The sequence below is a fragment of the Phyllobates terribilis genome, unplaced genomic scaffold (assembly GCF_046119375.1).
Source record: "Phyllobates terribilis strain yellow unplaced genomic scaffold, ASM4611937v1 Scaffold_4__5_contigs__length_816908805, whole genome shotgun sequence".
NCBI classification, from domain to species: Eukaryota; Metazoa; Chordata; class Amphibia; order Anura; family Dendrobatidae; genus Phyllobates; species Phyllobates terribilis.
Genome location: NW_027362764.1, coordinates 420,468,368 through 420,483,838, shown reverse-complemented (window position 1 = coordinate 420,483,838; position 15,471 = coordinate 420,468,368). Strand labels below are relative to the sequence as shown.

The window sequence follows — 15,471 nt, the reverse complement described above, 5'->3', positions numbered from 1 at the left end:
TATGAATTCATTAGAAGTGTGGCTATTTCTGTACTTTTCTGCAAAAGAAATAGGCCCAGATTGTTTGTGTTATGCATCTGAAATCCAACAGTATGTATGATCTTCTTATGAGACCATTTGTATTGTGCTAATTCACAAAAGCTAGATTGCGACCTGCGTTATTGGAGTTGTATAGTTATTCTATGAGAAAGAAGTCAAACATGACAATCATGAGTAGCACAGAAATCTACGCTTTGTGTAATATTTATCAGACATATGCGGATATAATAGAACCATATTCATCTATCCTACATGTAGGTATGTATTCTTAAAGAGAAGTTATCGGAAAATGACGCATTGTTGAAATAACATTTTTTTGATAAATTATTTTTTTTAAATGTTGGCAATGTTTTGTTTTACATATCACAATCTGTATTCAAAATAAAAAGTAGAAATCTTGCAATTTTCACACTGGCTACTGGAGCTTTTTTAGATTCTAACTTCCTGTTGTTTCAGGAAACAACAAATGTATATAGTCACACTGAAAATACCCTACTTTTTGTATAGAAGTGTATAATAAGCAAAGGTGATTGTGAAAGGAGAAGGAACAGGGTCAGCTGATATGATGGATGCTGTGTTATCAGCTGTGTATAGAGGTGTCACCTGGCATTGTATTCCTGTCTCTGCTGATAAAGGAGTCTGCTGAAAATTTTTTTTGAAAGGACAGGAAGTATGAGTTTAAAAAATCCACAGTGGTGATTGTGAAAATTGCAAGATGCCAATTTTTTTTAATAAAAATTGATATGAAAAATAAAAGCATTGCAATGTTTTTTAATAAATGTTACACAAAAAGTGCTTTCAACAATAGGTCATTTTCTGATGATAACTTCCCTGTAATCCAGTCAAGGCAATGTAGCTCTCCTCCAGAAGGAAGAATGCTAAAGATGTTTCTCTAGTTACTTTCCAACAGGTGGCATTGGTGAGTCAGCTGCAGGAAAAGCTAATTTGCATACATGCCTTGTCTTTAAGTCATTCTACACCAGCAGGTAATCTCCACAAGAAGAAACCTCAATCTAGCCTAAAACATATATTGACTAGCACAAGTGTAGTTTTGCTAATGTAAATGAATATTTTGGAATCTATATCACAATTTTTAATATTTATAACTAAAATGTGTATGGATGGATATAAAAGGCACATGGCAAAGTTGTGTGTAGATAAAGTCACTGCAGTTCTGTCACAGAGGTACAATATAGGTTCACAGCAGCCTACGAGGACATTCAAGATGTAAATGATTTCCGGTCTGGACTTCTACAAGGCACAGGACACACAATGGTGCTACTGGCAATTTATTATTGATCTTACTTCAAGGATCTGGTATTTGGCCATGTATGTGGGACATGTATATGGGGCATTAGTGAGCACGTATATATGCAAAGATCATATGAAAGCCTATTATCAATGTGAATAAATGGCCATCAGAATGTGTTTTTCTTCCCTCATGTACTGAAAGATTGCACAGTATAAATCTACAAAAGTGGGTTTAAGCAGTGGTAATATTGTAACATATATCATCTCAGTGCCCCAATTTAAAGGGTTATTCCCACAATCGCATTATTTTTCAAAAGGCATCAAGTCAAATGAAACAAGGCAAAAACGCAATATATTATAATATAATATAGTAATATAAAGGATACAGGTGTCTGAATGTGTTCAGTAGTGGATAGCTATCAGTAGAGATGAGCGAACATGAACTGGAAAGTTCGGGATTCGTACCAGACAGCTGAACTCCGGACATGGACGTCTCCTGGAAGTCCGTTTTACAGTTCGGGGAGGAGAAAAATATTTGCCAGCTCCAAAGTTTTGGTCCCTATTGATTTCTATGGGGTTCAGGTTCAATTTCGGGTACAGTTCTGGTACCCAAACCGAACTTTGGACTAAAGTCCAGTCGAACCTGACGAACCCGACTTCCACGGGTCCGCTCATTTATAGCCATCAGTGCTGTTTTTGTCATGACTGCTTTAACCTATTAGCAGTTGTTAAGATGATTGTCTTTGCACATAGTGATATGGAATTTAGATTGCGCGTTCCAATGGGGACAGTAATGACAATGTCTATAAAGTGCTGTGGAATATACTGGTGCTATAAAAGCTAACATAATAAAAAAAAAATGATTGTGACCGCAATGATAGAGTTGTCTTCAGAACTTAATTAGACAAATGCCGGAACATCTAATAATTTACTTTTCTGAAAAACAAATATTTAATGATTTTAATCTAAAAAACAAAAATAAATAAATAAATAAATAAATAAATAAAGCTACCACCCAACCATCAATACTAACTATGCAATATCTTGATGAAACACAAGACTATAGTGTAATGGTAAATAGTGCAGTGACTTTTTTTCTTAGCGATCCCAAAATAAAGGGTCCATATTAAGGTGGAGGCTCAACCTTAAAGATAAATTTAAGGAAAAAGCCATCAGCTGTTGTCAGTGTATTTATACATGAGCACACACTGTGACACTTCAATGTCCACAGGCAATGTGACAGTTACAAGGAAACAATCCTTGTCAGAAACAGATGTACGTAATAATAGGTGCAGCATGTTCAACCCCAATAGCCAGAGACAGGCACCCAAAAACAATCCAGGCTCATTATTTAGGGCTGTAACAAAGAAAACTAATAGAAAACTGCACTGGTACATTGCAGTTTTCCATGTGCATATGTATACACAGTATCTCAATCATTGCTCTTAATAGGTGGTGATTGTCTCTTGTTTCTCAGATTTTTTTATTTTTTTTTTATAGCATCACAATGAGAAGTTTATTAAGTTCATGATTTCTTTTTCTAAACACCATAAAGGACGTCACAAGCAGTTCTCCTTGGCCTGGAATGGCCTTCAGAAGGAAATAAGAGTTCAATGAACTGCACGAAATGCAAACTTCAGAAAGTATTAAGCTTCTTGATGTAAAAAAGATCTTCCTTAAACATTGCGTGCGATATACCCTCACTGCTGAGACCTTTACACTGTGTCCCCCCTATATCAGGCGTTTGGCCCTGTTAGATTTTTCATAGCACTTATGTCAAGCAACAATTTTTCGCCAAGTGTTATGAAACAGAGATGATTGTGAATACAAACACAACCCGCCTTTAGGTGAAAGCTCAATTTCTACCGCCCCACACTGATTAGCTATATATTAGTCTGCTATGTATTATGTTACATATACTGGAGCCTATGACGGATTTAGTAGCTCGTTTTAAAAAGAACAGGACATTTTTCACTTGTATATATGAATGGCTGCCAGATATTCACAAAGCACCAGAGGAGGAATTAGAGGATTGTCCAAGGTCCTACAGCAGTTATAACTTGTATCCCTTTTCTCTATTATTTGTATGAATGGAGATATTTAATTAATTTAATAAGAAAAAGTTAGATAAGAAAATGTTCATTAATGAGCTCCTTAAATGCAGAAGTCAGACTTCAGTCAAACACTACTCAGACACACAATAGATCCAGTCTTCTCTGACCTCCGAGCTTTCTGTTCTGGAATCTTGACTGAATTTGACATCTGTAGCTCATTGAGTTTTTGGTTGGGTTTCTACAGTCAGCAATCTGACAAAGTACAAAAGTATTCCTATCTGACTCTAAAATGGCGCTGCACAAATGCTCATGAGAACGCTGCTTTGTGACTCCATCAGGAGAGATTCTGTACTGTCAAAGATGGTTGACTAGCCTGGGATCCTAAATGTGATATAGTGTTTCTAGGGCTAGTTCAAAGGTTAAATGACTTCCCTAGCACTGCATGACCTGTAGGATGAAACTTAGGTTTGTTCTGCAAGGCCATAAATGAATCTGCATTCCACAGGGGCTTTGTACTGTTTATGGAGCTATCCTATTACCATGACTGGCAATTCTTCACTCTTGTTTGCCCAAAATAAAATTGAAGGTTTGATCCTACACGTGTCTAAGATTACAATCTACAATCATCTACAATCTTACATTTTATACCAATGAAAATATTTAAGTGATCCTATAAGTTTATAACCCTAAGGGCTCATGCAGACGTCAGTGGATCTAGGTCCAATTACTTATTGCATAGAATGGTCTAGGGTCTGCCGACCGGAGCATGATAGCTTCATATATTTCTATGAGGCTGTCACTCTCAGGTTGAGAGACCCACGGTCAGTCCGTGCACTGCGGTCTCTGATCAGACCTATATCCACAGACATCTACATGAGTCTTTAGGTAGCAATCTACAGATGTTATAACTTAACAATATAAATCCTTTCTCCATTTTACCTACCTAACATGTCGAATATCATAGAATAGGCTCTTGTGCACATTGGAGAGCACTTCTGGCCACACCAACATTGACTCTACCCTGTGACATTACAAAGTTAAACCCCCTTCCAATTTCTGAGCATCTTAGCAAGACTTTATAACGAATAAAGAGACTTGAAATTGCATTTGATGCCTATTTAAACATTATTATGGCGACTACCAATTTCTCCTATTACTGGGCAGGTTGCCTCAGGGACACCTGTCCTCGATAATCTTTTTTTCGGTGCCCATAAGGGTTGTCTCTCAGCTCATCTATAATTAACTGTGTATACTTATCTCCAATCACTCAAGCAAGTAAGAAGCATTCTAGGGATAAGATTATTGCTTTTTAATACTTCCTCACATGTCACAAGTCATTTATTTGAAATGATTCATGCTCTCCATTGCATGGGATGTCTGTGTGGTTTTCAGATGTACAAAAAAAAAAGACACAAAAGACACACTGCTCAGCAAAGAAATAAAAGCTGAAAAAGTCTTCAAAGTATTTCATGTAATATCTCAACATTCTTCACATTAGTTAAACTTACCAGCATTCTGTAAGATTGTCATTTCCAAACACAATGCAATTCCTCTCATTTACGTTTTGTTCCGTCTTTAGATGAACATACACATTAGATAGAATTAGATGTGGCTCAGTGGTTAGCACTGCAGCCTTGCCTGGGTTCAAATCCCACAGAGGACAACATCTGCAAGGAGTTTGTATGTTCTCCCCGTGTTTGTGTGGGTTTTCACCGGGTTCTCTGGTTTCTACACTCCAAAGACATACTGATAGGGAATGTAGATTGTGAGCCCCAATGGGGACAGAGATGATAATGTATGTAAAGTGCTGCGGGATATATAAACAATGCAAAATACATAAAAATAAATATATATTAGACAGCTGCGATGGATCTAAGATGAATCAGAGTCTGGATGCATTTTCATTCTGTTGGCGAGGACTCTAGTTTGACTTATATCCCTAATCATGTTGAAAGACTTATTAAGGCTGTGTGCCCACGTAGCGTTTTTCAAGCGTTTTTGATGCGGAATTTCCGCAGCGGAAACGCTTGTAAAACGCTTGGTAACCCGCACCCCGTGGTCCCCAATGGGATTCCGCAAGTTCTATGCACATGCTGCGGATTTTTCCGCAGCGTTTATGCTGCGTTCAAAAATCCGCAGCATGTCAATTAATTTTGCGTTTCCGCAAGCAGAATTGCCTTTGTCCAATGCATAAAAAACGCAAGGCAATTCCGCATGTGGAAAACGCGTGATAAATGCGCGATAAACGCGTGCGGAATTCCGCATGCGTTTTTCCGGGAGAGGACTTGCAGAAATGAAGCAGAAATTTTCTGCTTCATTTATGCAACGTGGGCACATAGCCTATAGGTTGAGACATTGTCTGGATAGGTTGATTTTTTTACCCAGTTTTTTTATTTCCCTTAAAGAAAATGCAGCAGCAGAAATATCTGGAAGCCACTCACATTCCCAGACCTTATTATATTAACACCGTAGAGCTGATCATCTGGGATTCCAACAAAGGCTCCAATCACAATCAGATCATTGTCTGCCTCAGGAAAGAAGAGAGTCCTACAAGGAGACTTAAGCCCCGGTCTCACATAGCGAGATCGCTGCTGTGTCACGGTTTTGGTGACGCAACAGCGACCTCACCAGCGATGTCGCTGTGTGTGACACTTTGCAACGATCAGGCCCCTGCTGTGAGGTCGCTGATCGCTGCAAAGTGTCCTGGACCATTTTTTGGTCGTTGCTCTCCCGCTGGTCAGCACACATCGCTGTGTGTGACCAGCGGGAGCAGCGATCAGGCTTGTAACTATGGTAAACATCGGGTTACTAGGGGCACACGCGCACCTAGTAACCCGTTGTTTATCATGGTTACGAGCCTGCTAAAGTGAGTGATAACCTCCCGCTCACTGTAGCAGAGTGGTAACCATGATAAACAACGGGTTACTAGGAGCACGTGTGCCCCTAGTAACCCTATGTTTACCATAGTTACCAGCCTGCTCATGCTTCAGCAGGCTCGTAACCAGGAGCAGGACATCGTGGAAAGATTCTTTCCACGATGTCGCTGCTCCCCTGATCGTTGGTGAGCCTGCCTGTTTGACAGCTCACCAGCGACCACATAGCGACGCAGCAACGATCCCTGACAGGTCGTATAGCTGTCGGGATCGTTGCAGCGTCGCTAAGTGTGACGGGGCCTTTAATAGTGGGCTTTGTAAACAGCAAACTTGACAACTTAAGCTCCACCATACACATTAGACTAATGTTGGTCTCACCCGCCGATATCGATAAGTTTATGCACACTCTCATATGTATGATATCCCACTGCTGACAGCTTTATTCTCCCAGAGATAAGCCGCAAGCAGAGATAGCTGGAGGTGGTTTTCTAATAAAGAACCCAGGAGCACTCGGCCAAGAGAGCGTTCATGTATGTAGGAGAGGCGGTCAAGATGGATGCCGGCTGAGCAGTCAACTGAAGCATTGTTCGGCCGACAGCCATCGAATGTGTATACCAGCCTAACTAATATTTTTTTTTATATACAAGTAGATAATAATTGAGCTACAATACTGGCACCTCCACTGTCCCATATGTGGTCCATCCTCTGCCGGCCAACACATAGCACCCTTTATTGCAATAGGAAAACTAACCTATGAAACCCAATCTGGATGACAGCTCAGGGCTGATACTGTTTGAATGAGCAGCATGAGTAGCATATGCTGTGCACAGTATTGTTATCAGTGAGTATATAGCTTAGCCATTCAGCATCTGCCAGGGGCTTTGTTTATAAGGGGCCTCAGCAGATGCTTGGCAATCATTACACGTGAACCTGAAAGACTTGCAAGTTCCCCTTTTATTAGAGCAAACTATTGAAAAAAAATATTTGGATGTCTCGAGGAGGAAGAAGTTCCCTTGTTCTTTTTTTTTTTTATAGCACAAGGGATTTTTATGTTGGGCACTTTATTGAACAAGTTAAACTTGATGTAAAATCTTACTTATAAAGAAGTGTGCAATAAGAAAAACTTTTTGTGCTTGCAGAATGGAATTCTTGTAATGTGAAATTCAATTGACAATAGGCAAAAGGAAGGCCAAGAAAATAATATATATACAGTACAGACCAAAAGTTTGGACACACCTTCTCATTTAAAGATTTTTCTGTATTTTCATGACTATGAAAATTGTACATTCACACTGAAGGCATCAAAACTATGAATTAACACATGTGGAATTATATACTTAAAAAAAAAGTGTGAAACAACTGAAAATATGTCATATATTCTAGGTTCTTCAAAGTAGCCACCTTTTGCTTTATGACTGCTTTGCACACTCTTGGCATTCTCTTGATGAGCTTCAAGAGGTAGTCACCGGAAATGGTTTTCACTTCACAAGTGTGTCCTGTCAGGTTTAATAAGTGGGATTTCTTGCCTTATAAATGGGGTTAGGACCATCAGTTGTGTTGTGCAGAAGTCAGGTGGATACACATCTGATAGTCCTACTGAATAGACTGCTAGAATTTGTATTATGGCAAGAAAAAAGCAGCTAAGTAAAGAAAAAGGAGTGGTCATCATCATTACTTTAAGAAATGAAGGTCAGTCAGTGCGAAAAATTGGGAAAACTTTGAAAGTGTCCCCAAGTGCAGTTGCAAAAACCATCAAGCGCTACAAAGAAACTGGCTCACATGAGAACCGCCCCAGGAAAGGAAGACCAAGAGTCACCTCTGCTTCTGAGGATAAGTTTATCCGAGTCACCAGCCTCAGAAATCGCAGGTTAACAGCAGCTCAGATTAGAGACCAGGTCAATGCCACACAGAGTTCTAGCAGCAGACACATCTCTTCAACAACTGTTAAGAGGAGACTTTGTGCAGCAGGCCTTCATGGTAAAATAGCTGCTAGGAAACCACTGCTAAGGACAGGCAACAAGCAGAAGAGACTTGTTTGGGCTAAAGAACACAAAGAATGGACATTAGACCAGTGGAAATCTGTGCTTTAGTCTGATGAGTCCAAATTTGAGATCTTTGGTTCCAACCATCGTGTCTTTGTGCGACGCAGAAAAGGTGAATGGATGGACTGTACATGCCTGGTTCCCACCGTGAAGCAGGGAGGAGGAGATGTGATGGTGTGGGGGTGCTTTGCTGGTGACACTGTTGGGGATTTATTCAAAATTGAAGGCATACTGAACCAGCATGGCTACCACAGCATCTTGCAGCGGCATGCTATTCCATCCGGTTTGCATTTAGTTGGACAATCATTTATTTTTCAACAGGACAATGACCCCAAACACACCTCCAGGCTGTGTAAGGGCTATTTGACCAAGAAGGAGAATGATGGGGTGCTACACCAGATGACCTGGCCTCCACAGTCACCAGACCTGAACCCAATCGAGATGGTTTGGGGTGAGCTGGACCGCAGAGTGAAGGCAAAAGGGCCAACAAGTGCTAAGCATCTCTGGGAACTCCTTCAAGATTGTTGGAAGACCATTTCCGGTGACTACCTCTTGAAGCTCATCAAGAGAATGCCAAGAGTGTGCAAAGCAGTCATCAAAGCAAAAGGTGGCTACTTTGAAGAACCTAGAATATAAGACATATTTTCAGTTGTTTCACACTTTTTTGTTAAGTATATAATTCCACATGTGTTAATTCATAGTTTTGATGCCTTCAGTGTGAATGTACAATTTTCAAAGTCATGAAAATGCAGAAAAATCTTTAAATGCGAAGGTGTGTCCAAACTTTTGGTCTGTACTGTATATATATATATCTTCAAAGGGATTCTTTAAATGCAGAATGAAAGCAGAGTACTGTAATAAAGCTACAAGCATGTATAGATTATATTCCTGTATATGGTGGAGTGGGGAGATATACCGTAGCTGTCGGGTGGGTGAGCGATCGGCTGAAGCTGAACCATTGTATGGCAGACAGCTGTCTATTCTGTATGGCTGGCTTTACAGAGGACTAAAGTTGGTGCTAATCAATTCCCACTAGTCCAGTGGCCACGACAGTGGTCAGTGGCCACCAGATGAGAGCAGATGAACCACCTCTTTAACAGCTGCATATGGAGATCCTTTTTTGATTAGCCTACGTGGCACAATGTCACATAGGCATCAGGCCGCAACAATGATGTCACACCAGGCCAGCTAATCCAAAGATAAGCCACCAATATTGCCAGGTAGGATGTGGTTCTCCAGTTCCCGTCCAGTGCCATAGACCGCTGTTGTAGCAGATAGACTGGGACGTGCGAATCGATTCACACCAGCTGTAGCCCTCTGTAAAGCCCCTCCATGCTCAATAGATAACTGTAGGCCGTACAGTGGTTGAGCTTCAGAGATCCTGTCACCATTCCTGAGATGTCTGTTTTAGAGTTACAATAAATACTTTCATTCTTTATGAAATAATGATTCTTGATCTTATTTACTAAGAATGTTCTGTTGTGCCAATCCTCTGTTTTTCCTTCTAGAAATGTATAAGTAAATGGAGAACTGGGTGTTACCAGTTGGGGGTGGGGTCTCTAAGTAAAAATACTAAATAGTCTCAGCCGTGACATTGCAACACTGCATAAGGACACACCTCCTTCACAAGGAGAATGGTAACACCCAGTTGTCTTTTATTTATGAAAATTCTGGAGGAATACCACGGGAACCGCATGACACAAAACTGTGAAAAAATTGCTCCAGAACTGGAACACAATTATTAACCAAAACATGCCAGAAGTGATGTAAAGGAAATTTATCATGTGCAAAAACGCTATTAACCTGCAAATATGGGGATAATCTGCAGGTTAATAGTGTTCTGTACCAGCCTAGCACCCACACTGAGAGCCCCGCTGCTGAGAGAAAATTAACTTTATTTCTCCTGGCAACATCGGGCTTTCAGTTACAGGGGTGGGCCGGTGCAGCTTCCGTTACTGCTCAATAGATAGTGAGCAGAGGCTGTATCCACGCCCCAGCCCTGACTGACAGCCAGCTCACCCCAATGACTGAAAGCCTGAGGAATAAGGTTCATTCTGTGCCGGCAATTGGGCTCTCAGTGTGAGCGCTGGGCAGCTTCAGAATGCTATTAACCTGCAAATTAACCTCATATCTGCAGGTTAATAGAGTTTTTTTTCATGACAGGTTCTCATTAAGGTCTTCCCCAAAAGGGTTGTCTCATCATAGATAGTGATGGCATCTTGATAGGGTATAGTACTAATATGTAGTGTCAAGCACCTTGTCACTAGTTGTTAGCTTCAGTGATGCTACATCCATGTTGATTGCCCTTGTCTCATCTTTGATGAGCTGATCTGACAGCGTTACACAGTGTAAGGGGCAGCCCGGCTGTGTGGCAGTGGCAGATGTTGGGAAAATAAGGATTACAGAAAGTTAGATTTTTTGTTTAACTGGAAGACAGCGATGCCAGAGGTGTCTGAGAAAGTCAATGCTGGAGTCGACTCAGATAGTTGATGGATAAACAGATTGCTATCTGTGTGGGAGCGGCTAAGTGCTGCAGGCAATCAGATTAATGCGACTGAGAACAGTTACACAGATATGCACCTTTCAGATAAATCTTGCACTATTTCTGATGAATTGAATTATATGTAAAAGAGAATTGTGTCTTTGTAGAATTGTCTTAAAAAATAACAGTTTTCCACAATCAGACTTCTCGCTTTATAGCCAGCTTGTTTCCTTGCTTATTCCTGAATGAAAGAATTCATTGTCAGTGAGAATAAGGTAAATTATTTTGGCAGATGCTGTTATTCGGGGGTTGATTTATAACATCTGCAGTGCAGCTTTTACACGAAAACTTGTTGAGCTCTATTTAAACACATCGTTTACTGGAGAAAAGCTTTTTTCTACCAAAGTATTCCAAGTATGATGACTGATCTATTCACAGACTACTTTATATACAAATAATTGCCATTAGGAGGCACAGAAACATTTAAATGTGCTATTATCTTTCAGTTGTATTTGCATAAAGTTTTTAAAACAAAAAATACATAAAATCGCTGGTGAACTTGTGCCTCGGCCCAGCTGTTACTATAACTCCCAGAGAATAAGAACCTGATCGCTTCTTCTATTACTCCCACTGACGGATGCTGAAGGCTATTTTGGATTTTTCAAATGGGGATCATAAGAATTCTGTTCTATATCACACATTTTTTATGGATTTTGCGGAACATTTATGAATAAGTTTATGCCACGCCTTAATTTATGACTTTTTACATTTTCTCTGCGGTTCAAAACACTTTTCAAAAATTGTGCAGAGGCTAGCGGAAAAGCAAGGGACACATTTACTATAGTATACTCCAGAGGGTTGTGTAAGCTCCAGAGTGGTGGTGTGCACTCAGGGGTATCGTACTCCAGGGTGCTTTTTATGAAGACTGGCATGAAGCATGGCTGTCTTGATCTATATCCCCCTCTATCAGAATGTCATTAAAGGGAACCTGACAGCTGATACATGCTGCCTTTAGATTGGAGAGCATCTATCAGACACTGGCTGCACGATTCAACTATATCCAGTTGAAACCAGAAGTTTACATATACTATATAAAAGACACATATGCATGATTTTCTCAATATCTGACATGAAATCAGAATAAACCTTTCCCGTTTTAGGTCAATTAGGATTATCATAATTTTTAATATTTGCCAAATGGCAGAATAATGAGAGAATGTTTTAAGGCATTTTTATTACTTATTGCAAAGTCAAAAGTTTACATACATTTCATTAGTATTTGGTACCATTGCCCTTAAATTTAATGACTTGGGTCAAATGTTTGGGATATCCTTCCACAAGCTTCTTACAATAGTTGGTCGGAATTTGGGCCCATTCCTCCTGACAAAACTGCTGTAACTGATCCAGGTTTGTATGTCACCTTGCTGGCACCTGCCTTTTCAGCTTTGCCCATAAATTTTTAATAGGATTGAGATCAGGACTTTGTGATGGACACTCCAAAACATTGATTTTGTTATTCTTAAAGCCACTTACCATTTTGGCAGTATGCTTCAGGTCACTGTCCATTTGGAAGACCCATTTCCTCCCAGGCTTTAACTTTCTGGCTGATGTCTTGAGATGTTGCTTCAGTATTGCCACATAATCTTCTTTTATCATGATGTCGTCTATTTTGTGAAGTGCACCAGTCCCTCCTGCGGAAAAACAACCCCACAACATGATGCTGCCGCCCCCATGTTTCATAGTTGGGATGGTGTTCTTAGGCTTCCAAGCTTCGCCCTTTTTCCTCCAAAAGTAATGATGGTCATTATGCACAAAAAGTAAAATTTTAGTTTCATCAGACCACAGGACATGTCTCCAAAAATGAAGGTCTTTGTTGCTGTGTGAATTAGCAAACATTAATCTGGCTTTTTTATGTTTGAGTAATGGCTTCTTCCTGGCAGAGTGGCCTCTCAGCCCATGTTGATACATCACTTGTTTCACTGTGGTTATTGACACAATCTTACCAGCTTCCGCCATCATCTTCACAAGGTCTTTCGCTTTTGTAGTTAGGCTGATATGCACATGTCGGACCAAAGCACGTTCACCTCTGGGACACAGAACCCGTCTTCTTTCTGAGCGGTATGATGGCTGGAAATTCCCATCTTGTTTGTACTTGCGTATAATTGTTTGTACAGATGAACGAGGCACCTTCAGGTATCTTCAAATTGTAGCCAAGGATGAGCCAGACTTGTGCAAGTCCACAATTCTCTTCCTGGTATCTTGGCTGATTTCTTTGGACATTCCCGTGATGCTAGCACAAAGAGGCAGTGTGTTTCAGGTGTGAATTAAAATACATCCACAGGTGTGTCTCTAATTAACTCAGATGTTGCCAAAAAAAACTATCAGAAGCTTCCTAACACATGACATCATCATATGGGCAGTCAAGAATTGTTTAAAAGCTAAGTAATCATAGTGTATGTAAACTTTTGACTTTGCAGTAAGTAATAAAAATGCCTTAAAGGGGTTGTCCACTACTATTCAAAATAGTCCAATGTATTTTTATGCTGAATAGATGCTTCTTTCTAATTACCTCCCTCTGCTGTTTCTGCCTGTGAGTGGCGCTATCACTGGCCGCTCACAGGCATGACGTGACCCCTGGCTGCAGCCGGCTCTGACATCTGCTGATGTCACGTCATGATTCCAGATGCAGCCTGGGGTCCCTCTTCTGCGTTCCACGGTGGCTGCTGGGTTGTGGGCGGGATTACTCTGCGCGTCACACCCAGCATCCACCGCGCAATGTCCCTCTCCCCATTCATTGGGAAAGCGCGCGGTGGATGCTGGGTGTGACGCTCAGGGTAACCCCGCCCACAACCCAGCAGCCACCACGGGGACCTCAGCGCCGAGTCACGCCTCACTTGGCGTGACGTCAGAGAGGGGTCACGTGCTGCCTGTGAGCGGCCCGCGATAGCACAAGTATATACAATATATGTGACCTTGTTATTTTTAGGGTTGTACTGATCATCGTGACAAGATGAGTCGTGGCTGGGAGATGTCGACATGAAGGTCTGACCAGATAGAGAAGAAGCAGCAGAAACTGACTCTGATCAGAAGAGACGTTAGTGGTAAGTTCCTGGATGTAAATATTATTCTGTATCTGCACTGTGTGACTTGGAGTGATAATGTTATCTGTAAAATCCCTTAGGCTGCATTCTCATATTTGTGTGAAATGTCCGTGTGCTGCCAGAATTTTTTATCGCATGGTCCACGGACTCGTAGCGTTTTATAGATATATAAAACATCCATGAAAATCACGGATCTGAGAATGAGATCTGTGAGGGTCAGAGACTGTCCTGTTCTGATCCGATTTTGAGGATCAGAATAGGACATGCTCAATGTGTCTGTAAAAGTGGGCAGCACACCGACACTGCACACAGATGCAGGAATGTAGCCGTATTATGTATAGCATACTCAGTATATAGTGTACTCGCTTATTATGTGTAGCGCCATCCTTAGTTATATCGTTTCACCTTTTTTTATGTATAACACCCTCCCTTATTACGTATCATTCTCTCTAGCTCTAAAGGGTCACAGTTGGGGGATCATACTGTGTTGGGGTCACCATACTTTGCCCTGGGAGTTGAGGTGGGGTACAGTAGGACATTATACTGCGCATGTGGAGGAATTCACCATGGGGGTATCATACTGTGTTTGGGGGGGACACTTTTGTTGGCATGACACTTTCATCAAGCTCATCAAGAGAATGCCAAGAGTGTGCAAAGCAGTCATCAAAGCAAAAGGTGGCTACTTTGAAGAACCTAGAATATAAGACATATTTTCAGTTGTTTCACACTTTTTTGTTAAGTATATAATTCCACATGTGTTAATTCATAGTTTTGATGCCTTCAGTGTGAATGTACAATTTTCAAAGTCATGAAAATACAGAAAAATCTTTAAATGAGAAGGTGTGTCCAAACTTTTGGTCGGTACTGTATCTCATTGCATGAAATATAGCGAGACATAAGGCTGTGTGCCCACGTAGCATTTTTCAAGCGTATATGCTGCGGAATTTCCGCAGCGTAAACGCTTGAAAAACGCATGGTAATCCGCACCCCATGGTCCCCAATGGGATTCCGCAACTTCTATGCACATGCTGCGGATTTTTCCGCAGCGTTTATGCCGCGTTCAAAAATCCGCAGCATGTCATTTAATTTTGCGTTTCCGCAAGCGGAATTGCCTTAGTCCAATGCATAAAAAACGCAAGGCAATTCCGCATGTGGAAAACGCGTGATAAACGCGCGAAAAATGCGCGATAAAGGCGTGCGGAATTCCGCATGCGTTTTTCCGGGAGAGGACTTGCATTTATGCAGCAGAAATTTTCTGCTTCATAAATGCAACGTGGGCACATAGCCTAAGGCTGTGTGCCCACGTAGCGTTTTTCAAGCGTATATGCTGCGGAACTTCCGCAGCGTAAACGCTTGAAAAACGCATGTAGATCCGCACCCCATGGTCCCCAATGGCATTCCGCAATGTCAATGCCCATGCTGCGGATTTTTCCGCAGCGTATATGCTGCAGTCAAAAATCCGCAGCATGTTCATTAATTTTGCGGAAGCGCAGCGGAATCAATGTGCGGATGGTACCCAAGTCTGGAGGAGAGGAGACTCTCATCCAGACCTGGGTACCAAAGAACCTGTAAAAAAAAGAATAAAATAAAGTTTATACTTATCTTATGATGTTTTCCCTCCGTCGCGCT

At 41.1% G+C, this 15,471-nt stretch overlaps 1 protein-coding gene and 1 long non-coding RNA gene across 2 annotated transcripts in view; one reads left to right on the top strand and one right to left on the bottom strand.

Annotated features, from left to right (window-relative positions):
* The window catches only part of MYO10 (myosin X), a 241,303-nt gene that overhangs the window by 174,686 nt on the left and 51,146 nt on the right, over positions 1 to 15,471 (bottom strand). The window lies entirely within an intron of this gene.
* LOC141265476 (uncharacterized) overlaps positions 1 to 15,471 on the top strand; it is a 76,248-nt gene that overhangs the window by 36,911 nt on the left and 23,866 nt on the right. Inside the window, exon 2 of the long non-coding RNA XR_012320101.1 lies at positions 13,728 to 13,842. This is a non-coding gene — a long non-coding RNA (uncharacterized lncRNA). The remainder of the gene's footprint in view (positions 1 to 13,727; positions 13,843 to 15,471) is intronic.